Source organism: Ranitomeya variabilis, chromosome 3 (genome assembly GCF_051348905.1).
Source record: "Ranitomeya variabilis isolate aRanVar5 chromosome 3, aRanVar5.hap1, whole genome shotgun sequence".
Lineage (NCBI taxonomy): Eukaryota > Metazoa > Chordata > Amphibia > Anura > Dendrobatidae > Ranitomeya > Ranitomeya variabilis.
Genome location: NC_135234.1, coordinates 670,377,074 through 670,391,302, shown reverse-complemented (window position 1 = coordinate 670,391,302; position 14,229 = coordinate 670,377,074). Strand labels below are relative to the sequence as shown.

At 43.4% G+C, this 14,229-nt stretch overlaps 1 protein-coding gene across 1 annotated transcript in view; it reads right to left on the bottom strand.

Moving 5' to 3' along the window:
- The window catches only part of ZNF385A (zinc finger protein 385A), a 240,422-nt gene extending 227,487 nt beyond the window's left edge, over positions 1-12,935 (bottom strand). The window contains exon 1 of the mRNA XM_077297924.1: positions 12,861-12,935. The gene's annotated coding sequence lies outside the window, so the exon portion shown is untranslated. The remainder of the gene's footprint in view (positions 1-12,860) is intronic.
- Between the last annotated feature and the right edge of the window lie 1,294 nt (positions 12,936-14,229).

The following is a 14,229-nucleotide window of genomic DNA, read 5'->3' as shown; positions in this document are numbered from 1 at the left end:
GGGTACGGCTTGCTCCGGCCTTTTCTGTATTGGGGATGACTGCATTATGGTATTGGAAATACGAGGTATATGGACGTTCAAATTTATGAAGGTCAGCGTTATTTCAGTTTGTTCAGATTTTTAGTGACTGTAGAGGCGTAGCACACCTAATACCTCCATGTAGAGCAATGGTGGTCAGCTGGTGCCTTGACTCCATTTGGGGCTTTCTATTATAGTTAATACTTTGTGTTCCTATGACATACTCAGCATGGGTGGCAACACATGTGCACTGAGAATGGACCACTGTTCTTGGAATCAATCAGGTTCAAAATCAAGCGTTCATAGAAGATCTATTGATATACCATAAATGTGCATATGTACATGTGTTACATGGAGCAGGGTACAGTATGCAAATGTAAGGGTGATGGACTGGACTGTCACATTTCTACTCACAAAGACACTAATTGGGTCATGTGTATTATGTCTTGCATCTTTATTTATATTGTGTCATGTGCAGTGTAATATGTATAGTGCATAAGTAATGTTAGAAATGTACAGTGTAGGATGTCTTAATATTAGGACATATGATTTAGGGTTTAGTACATAAAGTAGGCAGTATAAGATAGTTAACTGTAGTTAGCTAATGACATTAGGGTAAGTTATGAGCTAATGTTTGGGACTAGCCCATAGTACAAGAGGATCAGTGTTAGGGCAAGTGACTGATTCCTGTAAACAGATATAAAGGGTTGAGTTTAAGTACAAGTAGGAAGTGTTCTGTGAGCAATGCTGCTGTATTGGGTGAACTACAAGAAAGGAGACTAAGGAAAAAGGGAATAGTGAACTCCTTAAAGGAAACCTGTCACCCCCAAAATATTAGATGAGCTAAGCCCACCGGCATCAGGGGCTTATCTACAGCATTCTGTAATGCTGTAGTTAAGCCCCCAATGTATACTGAAAGATGAGAAAAAGAGGTTAGATTATACTCACCCAGGGGCGGTCCCGCTGCTGTCTGGTCCGATGGGCGTCGCGGTCCAGTCCAGCGCCTCCCATCTTCTTACAATGACATCCTCTTCTTGTATTCATGCTGCGGCTCCGGCGCAGGTGTCCTTTGTCAGAAAGGCCCGGCGCCTGCGCACTGCAGTACTTTGCTCTGCCCTCAACAGGGCAGACAAAGTACGCCGGAGCTGCAGCGTGAAGACAAGAAAAGGACGTCAGCCTATGAAGATGGGAGGCCTCGGACCGGACCGCGACGCCCATCCAATCGGACCACCCCCCAGGTGAGTATAATCTAACCACTTTTTCTCATCTTTCAGGATACATCAGGGGCTTTTCTACAGCATTACAGAATGCTGTAGATAAGCCCCTGATGCTGCTTAGCTCATCTTCGATTTTGAGGGTTCCCTTTAAGCAACTGACTAGACAGAGTGGCCTTCCATAAAAGGGATACTTGGATAGGACTATGTGTCACGAGAAACACTGACCTTGAAAAATGCTGAATGTAACGGATCTAAACAGGACTCTGTTCATGGTACTAGTGGGGTTGCTGAACTATAAATTCAGGGTGCTAGTGGTAGAAGAAATAGGAAGTGCAACTACTGAGCAAGTAGAGACTTGATGATCAGGACTGTGGCGATAAGCTAGTCTGTGATGAAGTAGGGTGAAACAGTGTGCTTCACCGGCCCTAGAGTAGTCTACAGTGGAAGGGTACTGTGTGTGAAATTGCTTTATACTGCAAAGGAAACATCCAGAAGACTTTATACCCTCTATCCCTTGTACATAACCCTTATCAAGTTACCGTTCAGTAAAGACTGTGTTTTTATAACTGAAGTCCACTTTATTGAACTGTAGAATGTATGGTCCTGGTCAGCCAACATCACCGGCTACAGTCCAGTGCAAGGCCCTCACAGCACTAACACAATCCCCAGCCAGGACCCACAATTTCATGTAGTGTGCCAGAGTGTAAAAGGAGGAGACATGCCATCTTGTGGCAGTCATTACACTGGCTACCCATTCGCTACAGGGTCCAGTATAAACTCATCTCTCTCACCCACAAAGCTCTCCACAGTTCTGCATTGCCTTATATCTCCTCTCTCATCTCTGTCTATCGCCCTACACGTGCCCTCCATTCTACAAATGACCTAAGACTAACATCCCCTGCAATCCGAACCTCGCACCTCCGTCTCCAAGACTTCTCTCATGCTGCGCCAGCTCTCTGGAATGCACTTCCCCAGACGATCAGACTGATACCTAGCCCTGACCTATTCAAGCGCGCTCTAAAAACCCATCTCTTCAAACAAGCCTACCACATCAACTACTCAGTAAACTAACTTTGCCCTGTTCCCTCCTTCCAAATATTACTCTGAATCTGCACCCTACTATTCATCTGTCTCCACACCCTCCGTGCACATGATAACTGCACTTGATACTTGACTATTGCACTTAAACACACGGGCTGATGACCGGATCATGCAGCTTTATATGAAAATCCCTATTTATTAGAATTGCCAGACCTGAAATAACAAGCACTTTTCACCTATTGTGTCCCCCCATTTCCTTGTAGATTGTAAGCTTGCGAGCAGGGACCTCACCCCTAATGTCACTGTTTAAATTGTCTTACCTTGTATTGAATTTATTTTCTGTACATGTCCCCGCTTAATTGTAAAGTGCTGCGGAATATGTTGGCGCTATATAAATAAAAATTATTATTATTATTACATGCTCCTTGCCCATAGCTATGACCTCGCACCGCATTAAACACACATGACAACAGAACATGATGGTGACAAAGCTATATACTGTATTTTGCCAATGGAAGAGCAGAGGCAGGGGTCGTAGGGTGAGCCTGGGGGTCCAACAGCTGTCTAGAGTGAGTTCCTCAAGATGTGATTAGCCTGATTTGTAAAATATTTATTTTCCTACTGTGAAAAGGAGATTGATGCCTCTCAATGCATAAAGGCCAGCCTACTACTTTAACAATGATAATTAATAATCAATTAGTATCTTTGACACGGCCATGCATTCTCATTTCAAACCAGCATGAATGATGCAGTTCTAGGAAATTTGTCTAAAGTACAGTCTTGAAATTTTAGTGCCAAAAGTTTTGGTCCACCAGAACGACACTACAAAGTGTATCTCAGGTTGAATACAATTACATTTTTCATTTCATAAAGAGATTGTAGATGTAAGTTTTCATGTTTAAAGTACAAAGCTGTATTCCGTGGCCATTACGTGTTGAGGATGAGCCATGACCTGCCTAAATTACAATGTGAAGCTTCCCAGTGAAAACCAAAGCTATAATAAAATATTGTCAATCTCTGAGCAGTCATGCAAGTTCTGACTCTTAGTGGCCCCAAGAGACCCATATGGAAAGAACTTGCTAATGAAAGATAAAAATAGTTGAAATCATTAAGGTGAAAATGGAGTGCTAATGATGAAAGGACAAAAAATGTAATGGAAGCATGAAATTTGGCACTAAATTAGTCATAAACAAAAGTAACTCTAACTTAAATGAAGTGTTTCATCCATTATAAGTTCATGCTAAAAACATACAACTCTGCCCTTCACCTCTCCAAACAAACCTATTTCAACACCCTCATCACTTCGCTGTCCAATAACCCTAAACGTCTCTTTGACACTTTCCAGTCCCTACTCAACTCAAGAGAGCAGGCCCCAACCACAGATCTCCGCGCTGACGATCTGGCCAATTACTTCAAAGAAAAAATTGACCACATTCGACAGGAAATCATCTCCCAATCTCTTCATACCATGCACTGTCCTCCCTCCCCCACTGCATCTAGTTCACTCTCTGACTTTGAACCAGTTACAGAAGAAGGAGTAAGCAGGCTCCTTGCATCTTCTCGCCCGACCACTTGCACCAGTGACCCCATTCCATCACATCTCCTCCAGTCCCTTTCCCCGGCTCTCACCTAACAAAAATATTCAACCTTTCCCTCACTTCCGATATTTTTCCCTCCTCATTTAAGCATGCCATCATACATCCATTACTTAAAAAACCCTCCCTCGACCAAAATTGTGCCGCTAATTATAGACCTGTCTCTAATCTTCCCTTCATCTCTAAACTCCTCGAACGCCTGGTCCACTCCTGTCTTACCCGCTATCTCTCAGATAACTCTCTTCTCGACCCTCTTCAATCTGGCTTCCGCTCTTTACACTCTACTGAAACTGCCCTCACTAAAGTCTCTAATGACCTACTAACAGCTAAATCTAATGGTCACTACTCCATGCTAATTCTCTTGGATCTCTCTGCAGCATTCGATACTGTGGATCATCAGCTCCTCCTCATTATGCTCCGCTCCATCGGCCTCAAGGATACCGTTCTCTCTTGGTTCTCCTATCTCTCTGACCGATCCTTCACTGTATGTTTTGCTGGTTCCTCCTCCTCTCACCTTCCCCTTACTGTTGGGGTTCCTCAAGGATCAGTCCTAGGCCCCCTCCTCTTCTCTTTGTATAGTGCCCCTATTGGACAATCAGTACATTTGGTTTCCAGTACCATCTCTATGCTGACGACACCCAATTATACACCTCTTCTCCTGCTTTCACGCCGACCTTCTTAGAAAACACCAGTGATTGTCTTACCGCTGTCTCTAACATCATGTCCTCCCTCTATCTGAACTGAACCTGTCAAAAACTGAACTCCTTGTGTTCTCTCCCTCTACTAACCTACCTTTGCCTGACATTGCCATCTCCGTGTGAGGTTCCACCATTACTCCAAAGCAACATGCCCGCTGCCTTGGGGTCATCCTTGATTCCGAGCTTTCATTCACCCCCCACATCCGATCACTGGCTCGCTCTTCTTATCTGCATCTCAAAAACATTTCTAGAATTCGCCCTTTTCTTACTTTCGACTCTGCAAAAACTCTTACTGTCTCACTTATTCATTCTCGTCTGGACTATTGTAACTCTCTACTAATCGGCCTCCCTCTTACCAAACTCTCCCCGCTCCAATCTGTCCTGAATGCTGCTGCCAGGATCATATTCCTCACCAACCGTTACACCGATGCCTCTACCTTGTGCCAGTCATTACACTGGCTACCCATCCACTCCAGAATCCAGTACAAAACTACTACCCTCATCCACAAAGCACTCCATGGCTCAGCACCACCCTACATCTCCTCTCTGGTCTCAGTCTACCACCCTACCCGTGCCCTCCGCTCCACTAATGACCTCAGGTTAGCATCCTCAATAATCAGAACCTCCCACTCCCATCTCCAAGACTTTACACGTGCTGCGCCGATTCTTTGGAATGCACTACCTAGGTTAATACGATTAATCCCCAATTCCCACAGTTTTAAGCGTGCCCTAAAAACTCATTTGTTCAGACTGGCCTACCGCCTCAACGCGTTAACCTAACTATCCCTGTGTGGCCTAATAAAAAAAAAAAAAAAAAAAACACATAATCAGGTTCCTCGCATCATGTTCTCATACACTTTATGCAGTTAATAGCCCTCTGTGTCTGTACTGCTACATATTTAGGCAGTTAACTGGTTCATGCAGCTTTACATGAACACCCGAGCCTTACACTATGGCTGGTCCAAATAACTAAAGCAATTGTTACCATCCACCTCTCGTGTCTCCCCTTTTCCTCATAGGTTGTAAGCTTGTGAGCAGGGCCCTCATTCCTCCTGGTATCTGTTTTGAACTGTGATTTCTGTTATGCTGTAATGTCTATTGTCTGTACAAGTCCCCTCTATAAGGCTACTTTCACACTAGCGTTAACTGCATTCCGTCACAATGCGTCGTTTTGCCGAAAAAACGCATCCTGCAAAAGTGTTTGCAGGATGCGTTTTTTCACCATTGATTAACTTGAAGCGACGCATTGTGACTAGTGTTGAGCGATACTTTCCGATATCGGAAAGTATCGGTATCGGAAAGTATCGGCCGATACCGTCACAGTATCGGAATCCAATCCGATACCGATACCTGATCCCAATGCAAGTCAATGGGACTCATGTATCGGACGGTATTCCTGATGGTTCCCAGGGTCTGAAGGAGAGGAAACTCTCCTTCAGGCCCTGGGAACCATATAAATGTGTAAAAGAAAGAATTAAAATAAAAAATATCGCTATACTCACCTCTCCGACGCAGCCGGGACTTCAGCGAGGGAACCGGCAGCGTTGTTTGTTTAAAATTCGCGCTATTACTTGGTTACGTGAATTCCCGGCTTGTGATTGGTCAGGTCGGCCATGTTGCCGGGACGCGGACCAATCACAGCAAGCCGTGACGAAATTACGTCACGGCTTGCTGTGATTGGTCCGCGTCCCGGCAATATGGCCGCCCTGACCAATCACAAGCCGTGACGTCACGGGAGGCTGGACACGCGCTCATTTTAAAATGGGCGCGTGTCCAGCCTCCCGTGACGTCACGGCTTGTGATTGGTTGCGCCGCGGTCAACCAATCACAAGCCGGGAGGCTGGACGCGCTCATTTTAAAATGGGCGCGTGTCCAGCCTCCCGTGACGTCACGGCTTGTGATTGGTCAGGGCGGCCATATTGCCGGGACGCGGACCAATCACAGCAAGCCGTGACGTAATTTCGTCACGGCTTGCTGTGATTGGTCCGCGTCCCGGCAACATGGCCGCCCTGACCAATCACAAGCCGGGAATTCACGTAACCAAGTAATAGCGCGAATTTTAAACAAACAACGCTGCCGGTTCCCTCGCTGAAGTCCCGGCTGCGTCGGAGAGGTGAGGATAGCGATATTTTTTATTTTAATTCTCTCTTTTACACATTTTAACATTAATGTTGTTGCGATACCCGATATCCGATACCACAAGAGTATCGGAATCCCGGTATCGGAATTCCGATACAGCAAGTATCGGCCGATACCCGATACTTGCAGCATCGGAATGCTCAACACTAATTGTGACCGATTGCCACACGTCGCACCCGTCGTGCGACGGATGCGTCGTGCAGTGGCGGACCGTCGGGAGCAAAAAACGCTACATGTAACGTTTTTTGCTCACGACGGTCCGCTTTTTCCGACCGCGCATGCGCGGCCGGAACTCCGCCCCCACCTCCCCGCACTTCCCCGCACCTCACAATGGGGCAGCGGATGCGCTGGAAAAATGCATCCGCTGCCCCCGTTGTGCGGCGGAGACAACGCTAGCGTCGGGAACGTTGGCCCGACGCACAGCGACGGGCCGAGCCCGACGCTAGTGTGAAAGAAGCCTAAGTTGTAAAGCGCTGCGGAATATGTTGGCGCTATATAAATAAAAATTATTATTATTATTATAAGTGTTTAATGTTTTGAGAACTGTAATACATAACTGAGATTATTTACATAATTTATGTTTCACTTCATTTAGAAGCAAAGTGTTGTGCTGTTTTTGGAAGAAAGCAAACATGTCTGCCTCCTTAAATTTATTTGTGAATTTACTCAGAATAATTGCTTAAATCATTGGCTTTAAATCAGCTTTAAATGAAATTGCCAAAACCTCAGCACAACATGGAATTTTCTGATACTTCTGTTCTTTTTGTCTTGATACACCAATGCTGGCATGAACAATGGCAATCTTGATGATAAAAGCTTAATGAATCTGATGCATCTGAAAATTGGTGTACCCCTAGTTGTGACTCACCACAAATCTTACTATAGTGTAAGATTTCTGGTAAGGGTACCATTTTCGCAGAGCTGGGGGAAATTGGAGTGAAAACTCCAAAAGTTGCAAAGATTTGGCTCAACTCTGAGTTTAGCAAATAATTTCAACATTTTGAGGAATCGGGGCTCATCATCCAGATGTTACTTGAATTCCTATATTGAAATGTTAAAGAGGACCTTTCACTTGCTAAAAACCTTTTAAAAATCTGAGCGCTTACCTGATTTTGTTGCTTTTTTCCATTTTGTGTAGTGCACCTCTAATACTGAGACACATTTGTTGATTTTGGAAAGCAGTAGGGAAAAATTTGTTTGCAGTCCAACTGTGTGTTTCTTCAGAGACATCTCTGAGAGGGTGCACTTTCACTCCTACATCCCAGATGCTGCCAATCTCAGCTAGCCAGTTATCTAACAATCTAGCCATATCAGAAGTTGTTGTGCTGTGATTTGTTGTGTCGACAGAAAGGGGTGAAATCGCCCAATCTCAGAGAAGACCCTGAAGAAACGCTCTGTTGGAAGACAAGCAGAGATTTCTTATATTGTCATCTCGAAGCACTAAATGTGAATATATGTGCAATGGATTGACAGCACAAAACAGAAAAAAAATTGAATTTAGGGGATTTAGGGAAGGACTTCTCTAAATGGGAACAAGAAATTGGTGCTATTAAATAAAAAAAACTTCATAGGGACAGTCTAGACTTCCAAGGCAACAGAGTCTACAGATGGAAAAATAACAGAGGTAGACATCAGTTCCCTTCACAAACAAGATCTGGGTCCGTATCATCACTTACTTCTGTTTGTTCATGAACCTAGTCTAACACCTGACCAAATCAAAATACCAGTGGGTGAAAAAGTCAGGAACATACAAACGTTACGGACCATTAAAGGACATTCCATTAATAACAAAAGGAAGCAAAACTATCCACCCGCATATGTGTGGAAGGCTAAAAATACCAGCCTTGAGGTAATCAACCTATCCTGTTACCCACTTTCGGAAACAGTGTGAGCTCCTTAAACTTGGCCTTAATTATGTACCATGTAATAGCTTTGATTTTTTCACAGCCGTGAAAAATGTACATCTAATCTGCCGTAAACTTGTTTTAAAGAAACTCCATAATCAAGCAGGTTCACATCTGGTTCTTACTATCGCTGTGGAACAACAAGCGTTAGCTACACTGAAGGACTTGTTGAGGGAACAACAATCTGACACTACAGGTACCTTGCCACACTCAATCATGCCCAGATCTCTTACGTTCCCTCGTCTGCATGCTCACAAGTTGACATTTTTTGTAAACTGGTAACTGAGGATTTAAAGGAATTACCTAAAAATATACAGTACGCACTCATAAGCTTACAGTTTCACAGAGGAACGCTCTGAAAGAAGCACAGTCTTTAGACACTGTAGTTATAAAACCCAGCAGACAAGAGAGGGAACATCGTGATCGAGAGAGGTGTTTCGCCAGTTGATAAATAAGGATACATATCAAACATTGCACCAGAATCCTGCACAACTCTTTACTACTAAACTTGAGTGGATTTTATTTAATGCCCACGAGTTGGATATTATTCCAAAGAAGGTAATGGATGGACTACTACCCAAGTCCCCCAAAATTACCAACTTTTACCTTTTGCCAAAGGTGATCAAGGACGCTGTAAACCCTAACGGTCGACCCATAGTCTCAGGCATAAGAGAGCTTAGTGACAATGTCTGTAAATTCATTGACTACTGTTTGAAACTTTTGGTGGAAACACTCCCCTTCTATGTCAGAGACATGACCGATGTTCTCACCAAGATTGAAGGGGTCTATCTCGAGGCCAACACGATGCTTGTCACAATTGACATTGAATCATTAAATACATCTGTTCGACATGCTGATGGCCTCAGGGTGGCCTGCTTCTTCCAACTGGGATGGCTACTTTTCAAATTTTATTTTTGATTTGCTTGAATTTGTTTTGATGCATAATTATTTTGTGTTTAAAGACAGGTATTTTTTGCAAATTGAGGGGACCGCAATGGGCGTGGCGTTTGCTAAGTCATACGCAAATCTGTTTCTTAGCTTTTGGGAGAGGCAGATTTTCCAGAGTGATGGAGCTCACACCTCAGACCCGATTATAGGTTGGTTTCACTACATCGATGATATTCTGATGATTTGGGATGATGACAAGCCAGGCTATCTGATTTTATGTGGCAACTGAACAAAAAGTCCTTTAATCTTAAATTCACTTATAATTGGCATTGAAGTAGGATTGATTTTTTTTGGACATTAGTCTGTGTGTCTGGGAGGACAGGCTTATCTATTTAGACAGGCTTATATCGCAAAGAGATATCTGTCAACTTCCTATTGCATGCCTCTTCACCACATAACAATAGTTATTCAGTGATCAAGGCCATACCAGTTGGCCAGTTTCTCAGGAACAGGAGGGTCTGTTCCACTGAGGCCCGCTTTGAGAGACGATCCACCATTCTTGCTGAGAGGTTTACAGCTAGGGGTTATAGCAGCCGGTATATCAGGGCGGGCTACAGACGGGCCAGGTCAATGAGGAGGGAGGATTTGCTGACCCAAAAAAACAGACAGCAAGGTAACTGACCTGAGCTTTGTCTCTACCTCCAAATGCAACTGGGATTGGATCCATGAAATTTTGAACAAATATTGGCCGGTCTTTTGTACCAACACCATCCTGGCAGCCCATTTACCATTGTCCCCATGCATGACACAGCAGAGAGGGAAAAATGTGAAGGATCACCTAGTTATAAGCAACTATGTGTCAAAACAAAAACCACTCTTTAACTCAGGTGGCCCAAAACATGGCTGATTTCTCTGTGGTTCCTGTGTGGCGTGCCCCAAGTTTCTCAGATGTAAGACCTTTACACCATTTGATGGGAACAGGGAATATGAGATTCGTGATTTCATCTCATGTAATATCACATGTGTGATTTATTATGTCATTTGTCCTTGTTCCCTTATTTACATTGGTTTTACATTGAGAGAATTAAAAATAAGAGCTTGCGAACAAGCGCGCAATATCTTGGCTGCCAGTGAGGTGTCGGATGAATCGACACTTAAAACTTTACGGAGACATTTTAACGCCTGTCACGGATCCAATCCCTGTGTTTAGAAGGTCAGAGCATAGATAGGATCGTGGCATCAGGGATGGCAACCTGACACAGATCTTGGCTCAACGCGAATGTAGATGGATCGTCCCCCTGGATACCATGTCCCCAAAGGGACTTAATGAAAAACTTAGCTTCGTCTCTTTTTTGTGACTAGCCCCTCCGGTGCCTGCTCTGTCTCACATGATACCCCCTACCACCATAGCTTTTTAAGCTTCTCTATCCTTGGGGTCTCCACAATTTATTGATTTTTAATTGATGTATTGTCTGTCTTTTTTAGTTTATCTGTTGGTATATTTCTTATCTGCTCCGATACCTTGATGCCCCTCTGGATTGTTATATAGACCTTGGATCTACCATCTTCTATCCCCACCTGTTAGAGTGAAGAGAGTGACATGAACCTTGTGGCACCTTTGCTTTTGGTTACACGGGACCTGCTACATATACATGATTACTGTTGATGCCCGTTTGCTGCCCCCCCATTTTCAGTGTATATAAATGTTGTTTGTTTTATCTTTTATACAGTGCACTACTATTGTATTAATGGGATGGGATGTTCTACACATTGATTTCATCATGTGTTAGTACCGCCCACCATTCGCACTTGATTCATTGATCTTTGCAGCACTGTTGTCATTTGGGCTTATCTAGGTCTCTTCACGATTTTAATAATGTTTACACTATGCCTTGCTTATCTGGGTGACACAAAGCTCTCCCTTAGATGAACAGATTGAGTACTTATATAGGTACATCTTTGCTACAGCACACTACTAATAATGCCTTAGCGGGGTGGTGTGACCCTCCCCCTATGTAGTTACATTTGTATTTCTACACAGTTTTTTTTCAGTTCCATACATATTCTTATCACACATTATACATTTGACACTTTATGATAGGCTTTCCTTTTCATGCACCTGGGGCACCAGATGCACATAATTTTTTGATACCTATTATGATAGCTGCTCCCATGCCCTTCAGCAAAATGGTCGCCGATGGTGGTATTTAACAAGTCCTCTTTAAATATACTACATACAATGCATTTTGGTCTGTGCTATTTTGGGGGGTTTTGTTTAGTAAATGGCATTTTTCCACACAAGCTTTTGTATAGGACCTACAAAAATCACAGGAATTATGCTTGTACAAAATTATACTAAGCTGGTAGATCTGAGGACAATGACTGTACCAGAATATGCATCTACTTAAGTGCATGATTAAGCATAGACCACTTGTGCTTGCTAGTGTCAACATCATGTCTTACATTTCTGTAAAGCGCTTTGACGTGGTGCTCTATGCAACAGGAACCGATGTACATAGAAACCAATGAGCTCTCTGCCCCACCTTGATACCTCCCACATAACACTGTACTTCTCTGTACAGTGCATCAATGAGGGCAAGGCTGCCACTAGAAATTTCATGGCCCCATAATGGCAACATTTTCAAACCCCCTTGAGACTCTGCCCATGTTACACCCCAGCTCCGCCTCCATACCTCAAACCTTCCACAGTCCCACCAACCACTCTTGGAAAAACTCCACTTCTGCAGGACATCCTCACCAATCAGATATTAACAGTTCCCAACAAACACCAGATCAGATATATGGCCAGCAGCTTTAGTTTTGGTCAAAAGATTTTTTAAGCCACTACCACAACAAGGTAGACTCTTGGCAGGGCCCTACATTACTCTAACCTATTAAACATTTCTTAAAATATCCAGTACTCTTTTTAGGTATATTTTATTTATTATTCTTTAAGGGAATGAATCACATACATTTTTTAGAATGACCATTAATACCATGACCAGACCATATATTACCACCACATAGTGACCAAATACTACCACATACAAGGGAGAAATACAGCTACACCATGATCAGATCACATATTACCATGGCATAGTGACCAAATAATACAATATACAAGGAAGAAATACCTCCTCATCATGACCAGACCACATATTACCACCACATAGTGACTGAATACTACAATTCTGATTATTAATAATAAAAAAAAACAATACTAAGTGCTATTATACACAGGAGCTCTGTATTTACTGTCAGTGTACAGGTAACACAGTGATCACCAGTAACATTATACACAGGAGCTCTGTATATAGTGTCAGTGTATAGTGTCAGTGTACATGTAACACACTGACTTACCAGTGAGGTCTCTAGCTGAGGTCCTTCAGCAGATTAATTAAAATGTGAGGATTCCTCTTTATGTCCCGGTGAGTGAAGATGATGTCTATTGTCTACAGAGAGAGAGAAACAGGAAAAAGTAATTAAGATCTAAGGGGATCAAAGAACATCTGACACCCTTTACAACTAGCTATGATAACTGCAGTACAATGAGAGAGCAGAAAGTATGGCTCCGAGAGAAAATATGGAATATTGGATTTTTCTATACCTCCAATGTTAATGAGACCTACATTGTTGGCACCAGGATAACTAGGCAAAATACCCATATTTTTCTCATAATTATAACCCCCACCAAAAGGCCCCAAATTCATAGGGGCCATATAGCCACCAGCAGCTAGGTCATGTTTTGGGCTCTAGGCGAAGCTAAAATCCCAATACAAAAGATGACATCAGGTTCGATCTTCTGTGATCGCTCTATGAGGGGTTATTACATAAATTAGGATTCCTAAAATTAAGAATGGCTGAGTCCAGCCCACAACCGGGCTCTTGTGAGGTCATCTCAGGGGGGGTGTGGATAGGACTCAGGGTCTGATAAAAGTCAATCCCGATTATCATCAGCGTTTGTGCAGAGAGCTACATGTCATGTATGCAGGCGCCCTGTTTATCGACAGCCAAATCAAAGCGCTCTCCTTTGGCTAAACTGAATCGTCTCTGCGATCGTTGTAGTATGTAACTTTTCTTTTATGTTACTGTTTATGCTGTATTGTTCTGTCCCCTTGTAAAATCTTTTGTATAGTTTTCATAAACACTGCCTCTCTTTGGATTAAATATAAAATGTAATAGTTCTGTTCCTTCTGTTCTGTAAACTACGCCTTGAAGAGATAGCTACCGTAAACCGATGTCCATGTGACCGAAACACAGAGTGGTGGTGGCGGTGAGTAGTCTGGGGTTGTCGGAGAGTTAGCTGTGACCGTACAGGGTGTGTACACATGTTCCCTGTGTTGGAATCCGGAGGTGTGTATGCTGTACGCTCACCATTAATTCTCCGATAGCCGGCCTAGCGGTGTGAACCGGCTGCGGCCTTCTCTGTTGATCGCCGGCCAATCGTGTAATTGTCCGGATGATAGGGGGTAGCAGAGAGCGGTTTGTTCCAAAGATCACAACGGGTGATACTCGCAACCTCCCCGACCTGTGATATCAGGGATTAAGAAAGTCCCGTCAAATATTGTATCCCTAAAAATCAAAAAGAAAAAGGTAATGTCAGCTCACCGTTGAAGTACGTAGAAATCCAGCATGCACGGAACCATGAGCTGACCACTCGTGTTAGCAATGCAGAAAAAGGGAAAAGTTCCAGCTTCTGGTAAAATTTCAGGTATAATCTTGATTCCAT